This window comes from Hylobates moloch, unplaced genomic scaffold (assembly GCF_009828535.3).
Source record: "Hylobates moloch isolate HMO894 unplaced genomic scaffold, HMol_V3 SCAFFOLD_1, whole genome shotgun sequence".
Lineage (NCBI taxonomy): Eukaryota > Metazoa > Chordata > Mammalia > Primates > Hylobatidae > Hylobates > Hylobates moloch.
The window spans coordinates 185566174-185585026 of NW_026652276.1; the positions used below are offsets into that span (position 1 = coordinate 185566174).

The 18853-nt window shown below is 44.0% G+C and overlaps 1 protein-coding gene across 2 annotated transcripts in view; it reads left to right on the forward strand.

The window, feature by feature from the left end:
- LHFPL3 (LHFPL tetraspan subfamily member 3) overlaps nucleotides 1-18853 on the forward strand; it is a 593099-nt gene that overhangs the window by 479257 nt on the left and 94989 nt on the right. The gene's annotated exons all lie outside the window — the stretch shown is intronic.

An 18853-nucleotide genomic window follows, 5' to 3' on the forward strand; every position in this document is an offset into this window, starting at 1 on the left:
TGCTTCACTGACCTTTTGTATTTTAGAGTGTGTGACCAGGTGGGCTGCTTTGTTTTCAACCGTGGTGTAGGGAAGACATGATTTAGCAAGACAAAGGACGTGTTTTTTAAGAAGCAGAGATATCGAGAAACTGGCATCCTTTTTGGCATTAGTGTGGAGGTGGCCAGTGAAGACAGGCTAGGAGTGACCCAAGTAGTTGGAGGAACCTGGCAGAGAATAAATGATTATGAGGCCACATTTGAAGGCCATGAAGTCAGTAAGAAAAGAAATGCATGTGATAGTGGGAATTTGAAGTAAATCTATATTTTATTTCCAAGTGACCTATGATTAGAGGAAAAGGCAGCCAGTAAGGTACAGAAAATGAGGCCAAATTGGAGTCAAGGGCTACCAATTAGTCAGGAAGGACATGACAGGAAATCTAGTTAATTCAGCTTATTAGTTTGGATGGTTGAGACTGCTAGGTCTTAGAAAACCCGGCTCAAAGTGCCTTAAACAAAAAGGATATTTTTGGCCTAAGATAACCAGAAGTCCAAAGGTAGGCAGTCTTTAACTGTGGCTGATCCAGTGGCCAATCATTTCATCAAGGACCTAGGTTTTATCTGTCTCTCTGCTCTACCATGCATGGTGTCTGCTCCATCTTGCGACTGGGTCTCCTGTTGGTCAGAAAGTGGATGCCTATGCTTTCTCACACACATCCAGGGAAAGCAAGGGAGTTACTCCTAGAACATATCCTAAAAAAATGAAAAGAAAGTTTCCCAAAAGTTTCTGCAAACATTGCATGGCATCTCATTAGCCTGAATTGTATCTCGTCTTCTTTCCTGAACCAATCACAGCTAGTTTGTATTATTTTATTTGGCTTAAGTGCATCAAAGTCCACTCCTGGTGTCAGAAAATGGGGTTAGCTTTGCCTAAATTAATGGTCAGCATGGAGGAGAGGTAGAAAACTAACCAAAGTCAGCAATCTCCTAGGAAAGATAAAGAGGAGAGGCACACTGCATGGGCAACTGTGATCATCATTAATGCTGTTCACCCAGCATTTCTGAATTCCCACCTTCCTGGCACATGATAGGATTGTACCTCCTGGCTCCTAGTGGCTGGGTGGGGCTGTGAGACTTGTTGCAGTCAATGAGCATTGAGCAGAAGTGGCACATGTCACCATCAGGCTAGAAACTTTAATGGCCAAATGAGGCCTCCTTAGCTATCTTTAGTTCTGCATTAGAGACTAATTAATGCAGAGCAGCTCAGGTGGTAGCTGCTCCTTCTGTATACATCCCCAAATGAGCATAGAGCAGAGCCCCCAGCCAACCCATGATGGAGATGAGCAAGAAATAAACCTTCATTGTTAAAATCCACTTTTTTTAAAATTCCAATATACCTTAGTCTGTCCTTGATAAAACTATAGACAACATAGGCTAGGTGTGGTGGCTCACACTTATAATCCCAGCACTTTGGGAGGCTGAAGCAGGTGGATCACTTGAGCTCAGGAGTTTGAGACCAGCCTGGGTACCAATGGTGAAACCCCATCTCTACAAAGAAAAAATACAAAAATTAGCCGGGCGTGGTGGCATGTGCCTGTAGTCTCAGCTACTTGGGGTGCTGAGGCGAAAGGATCGCTTGAGCCCAGGAGGTAGAGGTTGCAGTAGGCTGAGATGGTGCCACTGCACTCCAGCCTGGGTGACAGAGTGAGACCCTGTCTCAAAAACAAACAAACAAAAACAAACCGAAAAACAACAACAACAAAAACTATCGATAACATCACGGCAGCAGCTGATGTCAGCATTTGGCATCTAGTCCTAGGTGGGGTGGCGGCAAGATGTTCAATTTTCAGATTTTTTTTTGCCCTGTTCTCAAATGCAGTCATCATTCCCTACTTGAGAGCTATTTTTACTATCCTCCTTGCAGAGATGAAAATATGAAGGCACAGAAACTTTTGTGAGGTTGTGTGCCAGCCTAGGAGCCAGAAGACTTGGGCTCTGGGTCCTGGACCTCACAGGCTGATGCTCGGGCCAACAAAGGCAGGAGGAGAGTAGGGTCTCAGACACCTGCTGATGGGAAAGGTGTGCAGTACCTTCACATACAGGCAGCCACACCTGCCTCACCCCTGGAAGAGATTTTTTTGTTTTGACAAATGATCCTTCTGGGTCTGTCTGGTCAACAAGGAAAGGTGAAGCACCAGCATTGCCCACACCTTGCCTAAGTCCTCTCCTAACAGTCAGGCCTGGGAGAGATGTGTTCCAAAGCTCCCTGATCCTGGCCTCCATCTATAGCATGGCATAGTAGAGGAAGCATGCACTCTTTGATGCTCCCTCTTGGGCACTGATGATCCTGGCTTCTGCCCTCTCTGCCTGCACCTTAGGAGATGGAAGCAGGGACCCCTGCAGAAACAAGAGACCCTGCTGGGCGCGGGAGTCATGGTCATCTCTCCTAATGATTCCATCATGCTGTTGCTACCCACACACTGTGCCCTGAAGAACCTCATTTTCCTTTTGCTTTTACCTTGATTAATGCCCTTCATGACTTGCCTTCCCACGACTTCACCCGCAGCCACTGCCCAAGCACGCGTTCAGCTGTTGTGATCTCTGGGAGTTGTTTTCCGTCTTCCTACTCCACAATTATGCCAACAGCCTTCTTCCTGACCCAAGCCTATTGGGAGCAGGAGTCTTTTATTTTGTTCTTCCAGGTGATCTTCCTTTTTGCAAGTGCAAGATCTCAGGTCTAGGCTTTGGTCCTTTGGTGCCGAAATGTGAGCTGAAATTTAAAATGTTATAAAGGTAGGTCATGGTAGGATTTGCTGTCCCTAAACCAAAGATGTCCTTAAACCTAAGGCTAATGTTGCCTTCCCTTTGAAAAGCTACCACATCAATAATTCAGTTTACATCTCAGCTTGCCTAATATATTTCTCTCTTATTTGAAAGGCAAGATGAACTTCAGAGAAATGTTTTTTAAGTAAGGTTTTGTGAGCCGAGCCTTGCAAGAAGCCCTCCGAGGTCTGTGGGATCTGTATATGACTAGAGCTCAGGCTTCACTCCAGACAGTGAGTGCGATCTCCGTTTTCTCCTCCTACCTCTCCAACCACTCCTAACTTACATTTCTTCCAGCTCCCCTTCCTCTAACTGCTCTTGCCCACTTTCCTCTTCCTATGTGCCTTCCTTAAACTTATCCATTTCCATTGTCTCAAACACCCATAACCAGTAACTCTGGCGACAATCCCTCTTGATCTCCAAACCCTCTTTCCCCCAACTGTCAAATGCAGGATGTCTTGGAATACTTAGACACCTCAAAGTCAACCTGTCTAGACTGAATTAATTGTCCCTTTAGATCCCCACCCAAACCTTTGCCGCCTCCTACCATCATCTACCCACCGACCCAAACACTTCTTTGAGTATTTCTTAGTGACCCAGCTCCTTTCCTTGCTAGCCAGGCAGACAGTGTTGAAAGGAGGAGCTGGAAAAGGTGGTGCAGGAGTTGAGATATTAGAGTTCCTACATACACCCTCAACTCCAGAGCCAAAAACCAAAGAGGAAACAGGAGACAAAGTACAATAAAAAATCCAGATAAGCTCCTGAGGACCCCAAAATAGACAGGACCTTGGCCTGGCTTCCCTTTATGAGGCTACCAGCCTCACAGAGAATTCCACATTCATCTGGCACTTGAGCTACAGATTAGAAAAAATGAGGGAGGTGATCAGGCATATGGGACTAAGAATATGTTTCCAGTTTCCCAAGGGCTGCCCAATGTATGCAGGGATTCCAGAAGTTCCTGCTTATCCCAAGGGGGAACAGAGAGGTTCTGAGAACAGCCATAGTCTAGAAGAGCCTTAAGATCTGGACACAGAAACTGAAGAATGCGAAGACTTTGAACTGGAAGGATATGGCTGAAATGGTGCACAGAAGCAACAGGTGACCCCAAGGACCACACGTAACCGAGCATAACAGGGACACTAGCACAAAGCCCCCAGGCCCAGGGACCAGCCCAGCTCAGCCAGGCCTCTCACAATAGGACCAGCCAAGACCTGGAAAGGCCCTTCCCATCACGGTGATGACAGATAAGCTTTGCTCTGCACCCATACAAGGGGGTCAGGGGAGTTCGTGGGCAGGGTAAAAAGAAAAGACCCTGAAAGCCTGAATGTAACCAGGAAAGGTGGTGTTAACCTGAAAGGAACTATTTTAACTTGGAAGAAACTGATATTTCTCTAGTTAGCACCAAAGTTTTTTGTTTTTTTTTGTTTTTGTATGTTTGTTTTGTTTTGTTTTTGTTTTTGTTTTTGAAATGGAGCCTCCATCTATTGCCCAGACTGGAGTGCAGTGGCGCGATCTCTGCTCACTGCAACCTCCGCCTCTTGGGTTCAAGCAATTCTCCTGTCTCAGCCTCCCGAGTAGTTGGGACTACAGGCACGTGCCACCACACCCGGCTAATTTTTTGTATTTTTAGTAGAGACGGGGTTTCACCGTGTTAGCTGGGATGGTCTCAATCTCCTGACCTCATGATCCACCCACTTCGACGCCCCAAAGTGCTGGGATTACAGATGTCAGCCACTGTGCCCGGCCAAGTTTTTTGTTTTTTCACTTTATGTTTCTTTTTCTCTTACCATTGGGTTGAGAGCTATCAAAGACAATTAACTAAGTAGTAAACAAGAAAAATGCTATTTTTTTTCACAATTTGTGCTGTAGTGAGACGTTTTTGACACTATTGCACAAAAGCATCACTGTTAACCTTTCTTCCCTACCTCTTTCTCTACCCCTGCTATGTTGGTGTCTCCCCAAAATTTTTGGTGTTTCCCCAAAATTCATATGTTGGAACTTAATCCCCAATGTGATAGAATATAGGAGGTGATTAAACCATGAGTGCTCTGTCCTCATGAATGGAATTAGTGCCCTTATAAAAGATGTTGGGCCAGGCACAGTGGCTCACACCTGTATTCCCAGCACTTTGGGAGGGTGAGGCAGGCAAATCACTTGAGGTCAGGTGTTTGAGACCAGACTGGGCAACATGGTGAAACCCTGTCTCTATAAAAAGTACAAAATTAGCTGAGCATGGTGACACCCACCTGTAATCCCAGATACTTGTGGGGGCTGAGGTGGGAGGATTGCTTGAACCTGGGAGTTCAAGGCTGCAGTGAGCTATGATAGTGCCACTGTTCCAGCCTGGGCAACAGAGCAAATCCTATCTGAAAAAAAAAAAAAAAAAAAAGAGAGAGAGAGCAAGGGAAGGCAGCTTCCCTCCCCTTCTACCATGTGAGGACACAGAGAAGGTACTAGCTATAGGAACAGACACTGAATCTGCTAGCACTTTGATCTTGGACTTACCAGGCTCTAAAATTGTAAGAAATAAATTTCTGTTGTTTATCAGTTACCCAGGCTAAGGTATTCTGGTATAGAACCCAAGTAGAATAAGACAACACCCATCTAACAGTAGACTAGCCTGTAGACTGTATCTCTGAGCTGTGTCACGTCTAAGTTCCATCCTTTCCAACCCCAATGCCAATGCCAAGATTCACACTGGTCATCTCTTACCTGGAGGTTATAACCCTGAGTGGTGTCCCCTCCTCCAGGTCTTCTCTTTTTATATGTCCTCATCCACATTGCTTGATCTTTCTAAAATATGATGCTCTCCAGCTTTAAAAACCAGGCTGATTCCTGTGAATAAAGGGATATTGAAACTCCAAAGCTTGTCCCAGAAGCCTCTTCCTAATCTACTCCTGCTCTAACCTCAATCTTACATATCCTCTGCCCTCTCTCACACATTCCAAGTTCAAGCCATAGCAGTTATTTACCATTCCTATAATGGACCAAGTGCTTTCACTTCACTAATCTTTGCACTTGCTATTTCCCTTCAAGATCCAGATCCAACATACCACTTCTTTGACATCCTCTCTAATTCCTTTCACTCCCCAAGTCAAATTTGTCAACAACTCTTTTGTTCCCTTTACACTATATACATGCCTATGGCAACCAGAAAGCCACAAGTACCAGTTTCAAATATTCTGTTCTATTCACACATTAGAAAGATAAAAGTTTGTGGACCATGCTCCTCAACTTATAGTTCCAAGGCCATAACCATATGTTCCAAAATCATTATTAGCCTTTACGACATTTTATCATGATCTTCAGTTTGCATAATTAACCCCATACTTGAATTAAACTCCTAAAGGGCAAGAACCACATGTGTGTTCCTCTTTGTAGCCACATCTTTCTACCATGCTCACTCCTTCCATCCTACTCAGCTTAGCAGAGGAACATCTGGCCAATTAGCAAGTTGGAAACATCACTCTCTCCTGGGATGAAACCACTCCCACACCAGGGCAAATGTTTGGCAAATATAAGGAAGACTTGTTCAGTTCCCACTTACCCTCCTGAGTAGGTACCTTTGTGCAGTGCACAAACTGCCCAGCTGTATGTAACAGCCCTTGAACCTAACATGTAATAAGGGCAAAATATATATTTGTTGATGAATGAACTTGTCTAGGGAATATTCCCTACCTTTACCCCTCTTAAATTACGTGAACCAGATGTGCCTATTATTTACATAGTTTTGGTATTGCACTATATCCAATAATCAAATATTCTCCAGCATGCCTTGATAAATTAATGTCAGGCTTAGCCACAGAAACTTACTATACTATGATATTTGTAGCATTATTGAAAAATTAATTAAGTACCAGCATTTTACAGAGCATTCAGCACAAGTACTCAATATATGCTTATTAAGTAAATACAATTTCAAATATTAATATCTGAAATTATATTGCCATTCCTTTAATGATTGCAATATAACCATTATCCCCATCTTGTCTCTGAAAATAAGTGAACTGTATTCAGAGATTAGATTTTAGGGTACTAACTTACTGTGTCATAAAAATAACAACAGCCTGAACACTGGTGGAATATTGGTGGCTTATTAAACTACATGTCTGTTTGTTTCTTGCTAACGGCCCTACCACTCAACCAGTTGGTGTGTGCTCCCACACAGTCTATTCACCCATTCAGCCTTCAGGCTAACATAGAACCCAGGCAAAGTCAACAACAGACTCTAGCACAAGCTGAAGTAAGTTGAAATGTTAATATATGGTTCTTCATTTCTAGAGTAAGAGTAAATAAGGGGGTTTTAGAATCTACAAAGGATACCATGTGCATCAATAAAGGCATTTTATTGCAGTATGACTTGATTTTTAAGTATATTAGCCAGAAATCTGCTCTAAAAGAAGCTATAAACTTCTATACAATATGTGTAGATGGCTAAAATTCTAGTATCTCTGGGCCCTGTGTTTTTCTAGGCTACTAAAAATACAACAAAGTCAAAGTTAAAGATGGAAGGAAAGTGATAATTATGCAAGCTGTTTCATCATTGAGGGAAGGTTTGATAAAGTATCTCAAAACTTGTGTATTTTGGGAGGACTGACTGAACCTAGGAGGTCGAGGCTGCATTAAGCTGTGATAGTGCCACTGCACTCCAGTCTAGGCAACAAAGTGAGACCCTGTTTCAAAAAATTAAATTAAATTTTAAAAACTGCTGCACTTTAGAAAAATTTTTATGGGTTAAGTATTTTAAATCTATTACTCTAGGTAAAATAATTTGTCAGCTCTGAATAAATTGCGGAGGATGCAAAAGTCATCTTCAGAAGAGATATGGGATTTCCATGACCCTAAAGTGTGACAAATGAAAGTTTCTTCCCCTATGTCAATTAGGACCCTTCAGTTGTAGATCACAGAAAACTTGACCCAAACTGGATTGATCACATTAGGAATAATTCACTTACAACACAGCTGGATTCAGGACTGGTTCAACAAATAGCATCAAGTCTCAACACCTCTTTTGGTTCTCCTTCTGCTATGTTACTTTCAGTCTTGGACTTCACATCTTAGCAGACAGAGACAGCAGCTCCAGTTCCTAGATCCTCTCTAGTTTTAAGTCAGTCTGAAAAATAGAGCATATCTTTCCAGGATTCCCAAGAAAGTTTCCTTGCTCTTCGTTGGCTTTTGTTGGGTCACATGTCCATCTCTAAACTCACCACTGTGAACCCAGACATGTGATATGCTGATCCGCCAGCTTGAGTCACTTTTCTTCGACATCTGGGGTTGAGACTGCCAGAAACACTTTGGAAATGGTGGAGGGGGCTGTTCGTCAAAGGAGAATCTAGGTATAATTACTAGAAGAAGGAGGAATGGATAGCAACCAGAAAAAACAATGGATGTCTGCCATCACTATCTTCCCTGTGGTGGGCAAACTCTAGATGACCCCCAATGATCTCCACCTCCTGGCATTCTGCCCTTTTGTAATGCTCTTCCCCCTTGAGTGTGGGCAAGACTTTGTAACATGCTTTTAACCGATAGAATATGTCAAAGGGGATGAGATGTAACTTCCATGATTAAGTTACATAAGATTGTGATTTCCTTCTTGCTGCCAAACTCTCTCTATTGCCTTCTCAACTTGCATGTTTTGATGAAGAAAGCTGCCATGTTGGAGAGGCCCACATGGCAAGAAACTGAGGACGGCTGCCAGCTAAAAACTGAGGTCCTCAATGCAATAGCTCTCAAAGTACTGAATTTAGCTAACTACTACATGAGCTTGAAAATGGATCATTTCCTAGTCAGGCTTTCAGATGAGAAATCAGCCCTGACCAATATCTTGATTGCATTCTTGTGAGAGATATTGAGACAATGGATCCAGCCATGTCCAACTCCTGACCTAGAAACTGAGATAACAAATGTGGGCTGTTCTAAGCCACTAGGTTTGTGGTAATATTGTTATGCAATAATAGATGACTAGCGCACTTCCTTTTCTGCTCCCACACCCCTTTTAGAATCTCTCCCAGATCAGCCGGGCGCAGTGGCTCACGCTTGTAATCCCAGCACTTTGGGAGGCCGAGGCGGGCGGATCACGAGGACAGGAGATCGAGACCATGGTGAAACCCCATCTCTACTAAAAAATACAAAAAATTAGCCAGGCGTGGTGGCGGGCGCCTGTAGTCCCAGCTACTCAGAGAGGCTGAGGCAGGAGAATGGCGTGAACCTGGGAGGCGGAGCTTGCAGTGAGCCGAGATTGCGCCACTGCACTCCAGCCTGGGTGACAGAGCGAGACTCCGTCTCAAAAAAAAAAAAAAAAAAAAAAAGAATCTCTCCCAGATCTACTTCACTCCCACCAGCCAGCACCCAGTGCCAATCTTGAGCAGCCAGAGGGCTCTCCTCAGGGGCCCTCATAGGCTCAGATGCCCTGGGAAAGGCCTAGTGCTCCCTTCTCCCCTTGTATCCCCTCACTCCTCTGTGTGCTGACTTCCATTTACCTTTCATGGAAACCATCTGACTGGGCTAAGTATCACAGATTCCTCAGGATTTAACCCAAAGGAAAGGACATTGTTTCACTGACGATATCTGGGGCCCTTCTTAGCATCCCTTAAGTTCAGCTACTTAGGGGAGTACTAGTAACATAATATGAAGGTGAGGAACTAAAGGGTATACAAGCATTTTGGGCCCCAAAATAATTGCTTCTTGAAAGAGATGTGACTCAAATGAATGTGTAGTCCTTGTTAATGGCCAGTGACAACTATCTGTAGCGATGTAGCAATGTTGTCACCTGTTACAATTTGAGGTCCTCTCCTATCTGGAAGTCGCCGTGAATGGCCAGAGTTGACTACATGGTCCCACATCAGCCTTCTTTCTGTCTTCAGTTCCTTCCTATTCCCCTGCTTCGTTCACCCCTTCCAGGGTGGCACAGCTGCAGCTCCATAGAGCCCAGACAGCAGTTGCACTAAAGGAGGCTTCACAGAGCTGTACAAAAGCTTTCAGCCACCAAAGCACAAAGCCTTTCCTTCAGTCAGCCTCCACAGTCTCCCAGCTCTTAGGAGAGCCAAAATCCTACATGACAGTCAGATTTATGCTTCTTATGGGGCTTTTTACGCTTATCCCAAACCCCTCTCTTCTCATACCATCTACAGTTTTTAGTCTGGATCCCTCTAGAACAGCCCTCAGGGAATAAGATTTACTAGGTTAACTCTAGCTACATTGGTTTGTCTGAACCCTGGGCTCTCTTCCTCTGTGGATTCTGTGATTCCACAGCTCAGCATAGTATTTCAAACACACGGCACAGTAAACCATGATACATTTCATGATTAAGCACTAAAAAGAAGACAGGTGGTGCATTTATGGTAATTAAAGCTTATTGCAGGCTGTGTTTTAGTGCGTACGACTGACAATGCAGGAAGTACGACAGTCTTTGGTAAAGAAACAGCTCTGCCTGTCACATGGCTGTGGCTCATACAAGTTTTCAGACAGAGAACAAGATTGGAGGGAAGCTCACTCATCTTTTTCTAATTGACATTTAGGTCATTTGGGAAAGTATATGCCACAAAGCATAATGCTTTCATTCATACTTAGGTTTCAATTAGTTCAGGACTAAGTTATTCATAGATTATTTAGGGATGCCTTATGTCTTTTGAATTATTAATTCAAGATAAAACTCAATCTGTTAGGGGAAATTTTTCTACCATAATTTATTCTAGGAACCCTTAAACTGTTCTTGATCTCTGCAGATTTCTAAACCAATAAAGGGATTGCATTGAACCCCAAAGTTGTCTTCGTTACAAATAGGAGTTTTAGATTCTGGGAAACAGTGTTGAAGTTCTCTTTCTAGTAATGACACATGCTGTCTTTGTGACTGTAAACATTTTCCCTTGAGGGTTGACTAAAATGAAGAGCTCTTAGGATCTTTTTAGGATGAATGTCCATTATGTTCTTTGAGTGTTTTCAACATGAAAAAAAAACTTGAATTGATTAAATTCTGTTGACAATTCTAGAATGGAGATTAATTATTTTTTAGTGCAAGGAAATCCTTTGCCTTCATTCAGTTGTGAACGAAATATTTCCAAGCACCTGTGATCAAAGGGAACCCAACAAAGTCTTGCTGTGGACCATGCCTGCCATCAGTCACTTTCCCTCACTCTCCTTGCTGCTGGAGCCATGGCCTAATTTTACTCATAATACCTTTAGGGCACTAAACAATGCTCTTGGAAATCCTCTTTTTTTCAGTCCTCTCTTCCATCTACGTGTTCTGCCTAATAATTTCATTTATTCCTATGACCCTGTTGGGGGTTGAATTGTGCCCCACCAAAAAAAAAAAAATACATATATATATGTTAGAGTCCTAACCCCCTGTACCTCAGAATGTAATTTTATTTGGAAACAAAGTCCTCATGGAAGTAATCAAAATTAAAGTAGGTCATGAGGGTGGGCCCCAGTCTAATATGACTGGTGTCCTAACAGTCTGGGGGGAAATTTGGATACAGAGACAGACATGCACAGAGAGAGCACCATGTGAAGATGAAGGCAGAGAAGAGGTTGGGGTGATGTTTCCCCAAGCCAAGGAATGCCAGAGAGTGCCAGCAAACCACAGAAGCCAGGGACAGGCATGGAACAGATTCTTCCTCACAGCCACCAGAAGGAATCAATCCTGCTGACACCTTGATCCTGGACTTCTAGTCTGCAGAACTGTTAGACGATAAATTTCAGTTGTTTAAGCCACACCATTTGTGGTACTTTGTTACAGCAGCCCTAGAAAATGAATACAGACTCCAACTCTCAAAGTATTATTTCCATCTCAAAATCCTCTTCTGAATTGTCAGATTGACAAGAGATACACAGGCTTCTCAAACTCACATAAAGGTGTTATTTAGCCCAATGCCTGGACCATAACAAGTTCTCAGTAAGAGTTAATGCTGCTTCTACTATTGATGATGATAATGATGAAGTCACAGAAAAGAAGGGGAAGAGAAGGAGCAGCAGCAGGAAGAAGAGAATGAATTAACTGAGTCTGGCTCCCCTCTGTGAAACACAAAAGATGTAAACAGTCACCACAAGATGTGTCTTTTCTATCTTTGTACTGCCTCTATCCAACCACTCACTGAACGTCTAAAGCACACTCATAATTGAAGCTTCTGAATGTCCTTATTGAATGCATTGGTGGACAACTGGTCGTTAATCACAGATGGACATTCTTTAGAAGAAATCATAGTTCCTGGCCCCTTTGTGCATTCAACAGGAGTGTTTATTTGCAGTGAGGCAGTCTGAAACACAGTCTCACTGGCCAGGACTATACGCCATCTCGGCTGAAGAGGGAAAGGTGGCATGATACGTTCACATTACGGCTGTGCCTGGGATTTAAGTAACGGTATTTGACTCTCAACCTACTCTTCTCCCCCATCAGCCACACTCTTCCTCTGATCAAGATGAGGAGGCACAGAATAGCAAACTATGCCTACTTCCTTCAGAAACTGAAATGCCCAGGTTATTTTAAATGGCACCATTTATCAAGCACCTGCTAGCTATGTCAAAACACTGTCAGACTCTTACTTTGTATTCATTTTTCCAATTGAACCCACCAACCCCCACTTCCGGTATGGAAGAAGTATTATTAATCTCATTTCAAAAATACTACCCATTTCATTGGTGGCTGGAGAGACTACATTGCCTGAAGTCACTCAGCTAGAAAGTGTCAGGGCTGGGATTTGAACCTATGTCTCTGTGACTGGCCTACTTAGGGCCCAGCGCTGGAATCATGCCTGGTGACTAGCTGGTGCACAATTAAGTATTTTGTGGGCTTAATGACTCCAAAGCCAGTACTGTTTCCACTACATGTTGGAAACTCTCTAAAACTAGAGGAGAAGAGGTGAAAAAGACAGAAACTCGAGGCAAAAGCTCTGGGTGGCAGGAGTTTGGATATTGAGAGATAAGTCTTTGGTCTTTCCGTTCTATTAGTGTGTGATTCCATCAACTTGTAGTAATTACACACAACGCAAGCCAATGTTTATTAGATACTCTAAGGCCAGTGAGTCTAACAGGTAAATAACAAAAACAAAAACAAAGATTATTACCATTAAGATATCTCTTGATTTTAGGGTAATACCCAACAAAGCACTTATTTCATTAATCACTGGTCCTTTGCTGCCCTTTCACCCCAACCCAATAGATGTTAGATCCTATTTTTTTTTTTTTTTTTTTTTTTTAGGTGGAGTCTAGCTCTGAAACCAGGCTGGAGTGCAGTGGCACGATCTTGGCTCACTACAACCTCCGTCTCCTGGGTTTAAGCAATTCTCCTGCCTCAGCTTCCTGGGTAGCTGGGATTACAGGTGGTGCCACCAGGCCCAGCTAATTTTTGTATTTTTAGTAGAGACGGGGTTTCACCATGTTGATCAGGCTGGTCTTGAACTCCTGTCCTCAAGTGATTGCCCACCTTGGCCTCCTAAAGTGCTAGGATTACAGGCGTGAGCCCACGTGCCCAGCCGGATCTTGGATCCTCTTGACAAGAGTTTAAAGAACAAGCATAAGGTACAGATATTTTAGCCTGGAGCTATCCAGAAGTTTATAGATCTTTAACATCCTTTTCCTAAATGTCAGGTTGCTGAGAAAGGCAGGGGTGGTGCATATGCCTTGAGATTCTTTTCTTAGTACATGTGCTGAAGTGAAAAGCTCTTTCGAATTTCTACTTAGGAGAGCAGATTAGTTAATGTTGCAGTGCATACTAAAGTGACCATCCATGTTCTGCCTTTGAGGGACTCAACCTGGATACAGGACAGATTTTCTATTAGGAAAAATCCCAAAGCCCCTATCCAAGGACAGTTGTGTTTACTAATTTTTGACATGTTTTTTCTTAAATTCTATTACTAGCACTCTCACAATAACAGCACCTTTAATTTTCAATTATTGATAAATAGTATTTCTATAAATAATTTGGTATCATATAACATATGATTTTTATAATATATATAGTACCAAATGAATGGCTTAAAAAGTTTATTATGGAAAGCAAGAGAAGAATCTTACCCATGCAGCAGAGAGGAAGCTCATTGTACTGTAGCTCAGATACCCTGGATTGAGTGTTAGCCATTTAGTTAATGAATCATTTTTGAGTACCAAGAATGTGCTATGCACAGAGCCAGGTGCTGGGATACAATAATGAGTGAGATGGACATAGTTCCCACCCATTCAGAGCATATAGTCTATAAGAAAGCAATAGAATAAATTGTGGTAAGTGCTGCAATAAGGAAGATGCAAATGCAGGCTGTACCAGGCAGGAACACTGAATTTAGTCTAAATGGGTTATGCAAAGCTTCTCGGAGGAAGCAACAACTAAGCTAAAATCTGAAGGAGTAAGCCAGTTGAACAGAGAAATATGTCAGACAAGGGGAATTGTATGTGCAGTGACTCAGAGAGAGCATGGGCACAGTGCTTCCTAACACCTGAAGTTCTTAGAGCCTGGAAGGGAAAAGATAACATGAGGAGTGCCAAAGGTAGTAGCCAGAGGCTAGCTGTGATGGGCTCTGTGGGCCACGGACTTCATCCAATGACAATGAGAAGCCATTGCAGGGATTTAGGCAGGGTTGGCATGATCAGACTGTGGCTCAGAAGGGTGGAACTCAAATTGAAAAAGCAAGATTAGAGGCAGAGGAACCAGGAGAAAGGCTGCAAGGAATAGCCCAAGCAAGAGGTAATGGTATATGTGGCAGACAACTGGAGAGAAGCATTTGGTTGGAGAGGTTTCAGAGGTAGAACTCACTAGAATTGAGGAGAGAGGGTCATTCTCCTGCTCTACTTTGAGCCACAGGAAGAATGATGGTGCAGTAACTGAGAAAGGAGGCATCAGTGGGGTAGCAAGCTCAGGGATGTGGAGGGAAGTCAGGAGAGGAAGGGCATGTGTTTCTCTTGGGTAGGAGGCCCATATCAGTTTTTGTCCAAACAGGCACACGTTCAGAAATAAAAGGAGGTGTTATTAGTGCTATTGGGACAACATAGCTTGTATTTGGCAGACCAGACACATGACAATTCTAGTTTTGGAATATAGTGAAGCTGGAGGAACCAACAAGGTACTCAAGTGAAGATTTCAAGTAGGCAGAAGTAGGTCAGAGCTTGAGGAGAAATCCTTGACCAAAATGTTTTCCACAGGAAAACATTTAAGGAAATAATTTCCTTTTTTTCACTCTATGGTGCTTAATTAAGACACATTTTATGGTTGTTGTCACTGTAGATGCCAAAATAAACTGGCAGCTCAGGATTACTGCTCTGTCCTTCCCTTATAGCTTCTCTCATATCAGGTGGTCCAGGAATACCTCCAGATGTGTTAGAACTATCTTCGGCTTTAGGTTAGAGTCAGAATAAAATCTGGTCAAAGGCAGCCTGCCTAAAATGAGATCTCTTTCTCTCTCTTTCTTTCTCTCTCTCTTTCTTTCTTTTCTTTCTTTCTTTCTTTTCTTTTCTTTCTTTCTTTGACACAGGGTCTCCCTCTGTCTCCCTACTAGGGAGTGCAGTGGCACAGTCATGACTTAACTGCAGCCTCAACCTCCCAGGCTCAACCCATCCTCCCACCTCGGCCTCCCTAGTAGCTGGAACTACAGGTCCTCAGCACTGTGCCTGGCTAATTTTTTAATTTTATTTTTTTGTAGAGATGAGGTCTCACCAAGTTTCCCAGGCTGATCTTGAACTCCTGGGCTCAAATTATCATCCTGCCTCTGCCTCCCAAAGTGTTGGGATTACAGGCATGGGCCACCATGACCAGCTCTAAGTGAGATTCCTAATGGAGGTCAGTCAAGAGAGCAAGGATGGATGAGCATACATATATCCCCAATCCTAGAAGGGAAAAAAAAGCTCAAAAAAGATAGTCTACTGACTCTGGATTAGCAGCATCATTTCATATCCAGATGACAGCATGTTGTTGCCGTGGTTGTGACAATCATTAGCAATTATCATTATTATTATGACAGATGACATGCTGATGCTAAGCATCAGTCTTTGTCAATGCCGGCATAAATGAATGCATATATTAAAGTTCTTTCCACTTTTAGTTCATTCTCATTTTGAACGCTAAACCTGAAATAACATGAAGACATTTATTGCTGTCACCTCTAGCTGATTATGTCATTATGAGAGAAAACTGTTTTAAAGAATGCACACAACACTGAAGGATTTGCAAAGTAAGTCTGCCGAATTAATGTGTCCCACCAACAAAAAAGATTTAAAATATTATTTGATAATTTTTAACCTGAATGCAACAATACAAAGAATTATTTCTCAAATGCTGATGAAATTGAAACAAGTGAAAATTCAAGAGTTCCAAGGTAGCAACTCAGGGCTTTTCTTGATGTCTGAGACACCATGAGCCTTTCTGTTTGTTGTCAATGCTGTCTTACTTGGAAAGTGATCAATAACACCTTCTCTGTGACCAATCTTCATCACAATCCAGAAAGTCTCCATCTGAACTTCAATTCAGTAATTTGCTGGCGTGACCATTGCTGAAAGAGAGCCAGCAGCTGCTGAGAAAACAATGTGCTCAAAGAGAAAAGAGCAATGCCCAAATGGCCATTCCTAGTAGACTGGATGAATAAATTGTGGAACAGTCATGCAATGGAAATCTACACAGCAAGGGAAATGAAAGAACCACAACTATCCACATCAGCATGGATGAACCTTACAATGTACAATGCTGAGTGAAAGAAGGAAAACAAAAGAATCTGTACACCAGCCTAGGCAACATAATGAGACCCCCATGTCTACAAAAAAAAAAAAAAAATTTTTTTTTTAATTAGAGGGAGCCAGGTGGCTCATGCCTGTAATCCCAGCACTTTGGAAGGCATAAGTGGGCAGATCGTTTGAGGTCAGGAGTTCAAGACCAGCCTGGCCAACATAGAGAGACCCCCGTCTCTACTAAAAAAAATTACAAAAATTAGCCAGGCAAGGTGTCAGGCACGTGTAATCCCAGCTACTCAGGAGACTGAGGCAGGAGAATCACTTGAACCCAGGAAGCAGAAGTCACAGTGAGCGAAGATCACACCACTGCACTCCAGCCTGGGTGACAGAGCAAGACTCCATCTCAAAAAAAAAAAAAAAATAGGCCAGGCGCGGTGGCTCATGCCTGTAATCCCAGCACTTTGGGAGGCCGAGATGGGCGGGTCACAAGGTAAGGAGTTCAAAACCGGCCTGGCCAACATGGTGAAACCCCTTCTCTACTAAAAATACAAAAAAAATAGCCAGATGTGGTGGCTCACACCTGTAATTCCACCAAGTCGGGGGGCTGAGGCAGGAGAATTGCTTAAACCCAGGAGGCAGAGGTTACAGTGAGCCAAGATCATGCCACTGCACTCCAGCCTAGGCAACAGAGCAAGACTTCATCTCGGGGAGAAAAAAAATATTAGATGGGTGTCAGAGTGCACAACTATGCTGCCAGCTACTGGGGAGGCTGAGGTGGGAGGATCACTTGAGCCCAGAAGGTCGAGGCTGCAGTGAGCCATGATGGCACCACTGCACTCCAGCCTGGGAAACAGAGTGAGATCCTGTCCCAAAAAGTAAAAATAAAGAATACATACAGTATTACTCTAAGATCAAAAATTGAACTTAGCATATTGTTGGGTCGTGTAAATAACTGGTAACCTCATAAAGAAACTCAAGGAAGTGATGGTCATAAAAGTGTTTTGGGATCTTTGGGGTATCATTTTTCTGGTCGGAAACCTCTGTGGCTAGTGGCGCCTTTGCCTGAGTTTTGCTCGTGCCCACTGGGCTTGTTTCACCCACTTGGCCTGGCAGGCTGTGCTGGGTTCATGCTACTAGCCTGGGTCCCATGCCTGCCAAGGGCGAGTCAGGCATGCAATGGCGAGAGGTGTGTGAGTGAGTGTAGGGTCCAGCCACTGTGCACAGTCAGACATGCTGGCTGCTGCATCAGGGAGGGCAACTCCAGGTACCAGCACAGGTGCCAGCTCTCTATGAGGCTGTGGCCAGACTAGCAGATGTCAGATGATCAGCTGCAAAGAGGAGAAACCCACAAGCAGCTTCAACAGCTGGCAATAGAGAACACGGTGGTGCCCGAAAGCTTGAAGATGCCAGGAATTGCAGGGCCTCAAAGAAGGAGTCATAGCCCTTACTTGGGGAGCTCCCAGGTTTGGGCTCCCCAAAGGACCACAGCTCTTCTTTCCTTCTCTTCACCCGCAACATAGCAAGCAAGAGGCATGTCTCAGCCCTGTTTGTGTTACAGCTCTTTTAGCCTCACCATTCAGTGGGTCCCGAGTTCTTGTCCTGCAACCAGGAAGAATGAGGTATGCAGACAAGTGGAGGGTGAGCAAGATGAAGAGGAGCTTTACTGAGCAATAGAACAGCTCAGAGGACGCCTGCAGGGAGCAGCTCCTTTCCACAGCCATGGTGTCCTGATAAGTGTTCAGCTCCTAGCAGAGGGTAGCTCCTCTCTGCTAGGCAAGTCATCCCAACAAGTGTTCAGCTATCAGCAGAGAGGGCAGCTCCTCTCTGCAACTGGTTGTCCCATCATGTGCACAGCTCTCAGCAGTGCAGGAAGCCTTAGAGTGGGTGGCTCCTCTCTGCACCTGGTCGACTCATCATCTCCCTGTCATCTCTCCATTGTCTCTGCAGCTCTGAGCAGAGAGGAGGCCCTGGAGTGGGTTGCTCCTCTTTGCAGCTGATCATCTGACATCTGCTCAGCTCTGACTTTTATGGGCCTCAAAGGGGAGGAAGTGCATGCTGATTGGTCCCACCCAGAAAAGGCACTACAAGTTTCTACTCAGGTCCATGACTCCCAGGCTTCAAGCCCTCCCTGGCCTGAAGGTGGGGCCTCACTGGGGACCTGCCCCCTTCCGCCCAGGAACCTCTCTGCTTCCTTCTGCCTTTCGTGACATCCAGGCTGTAGGTGCCAAGCGGCACCTATAGGTCAGCACCAAGCTGCCCTCATCTCACCCTCAGCTTTCCTCCTATGCTCGTCAGTGCCCAAATTCCAGAGGGGGCCGATGCAGCAGGGTGCTGGTGTGTCAGCACTGCCGCGAGTGTGTGCACATACGACTGGGCCACAGCAGTGCCTGGGCTGGGCCCTGACT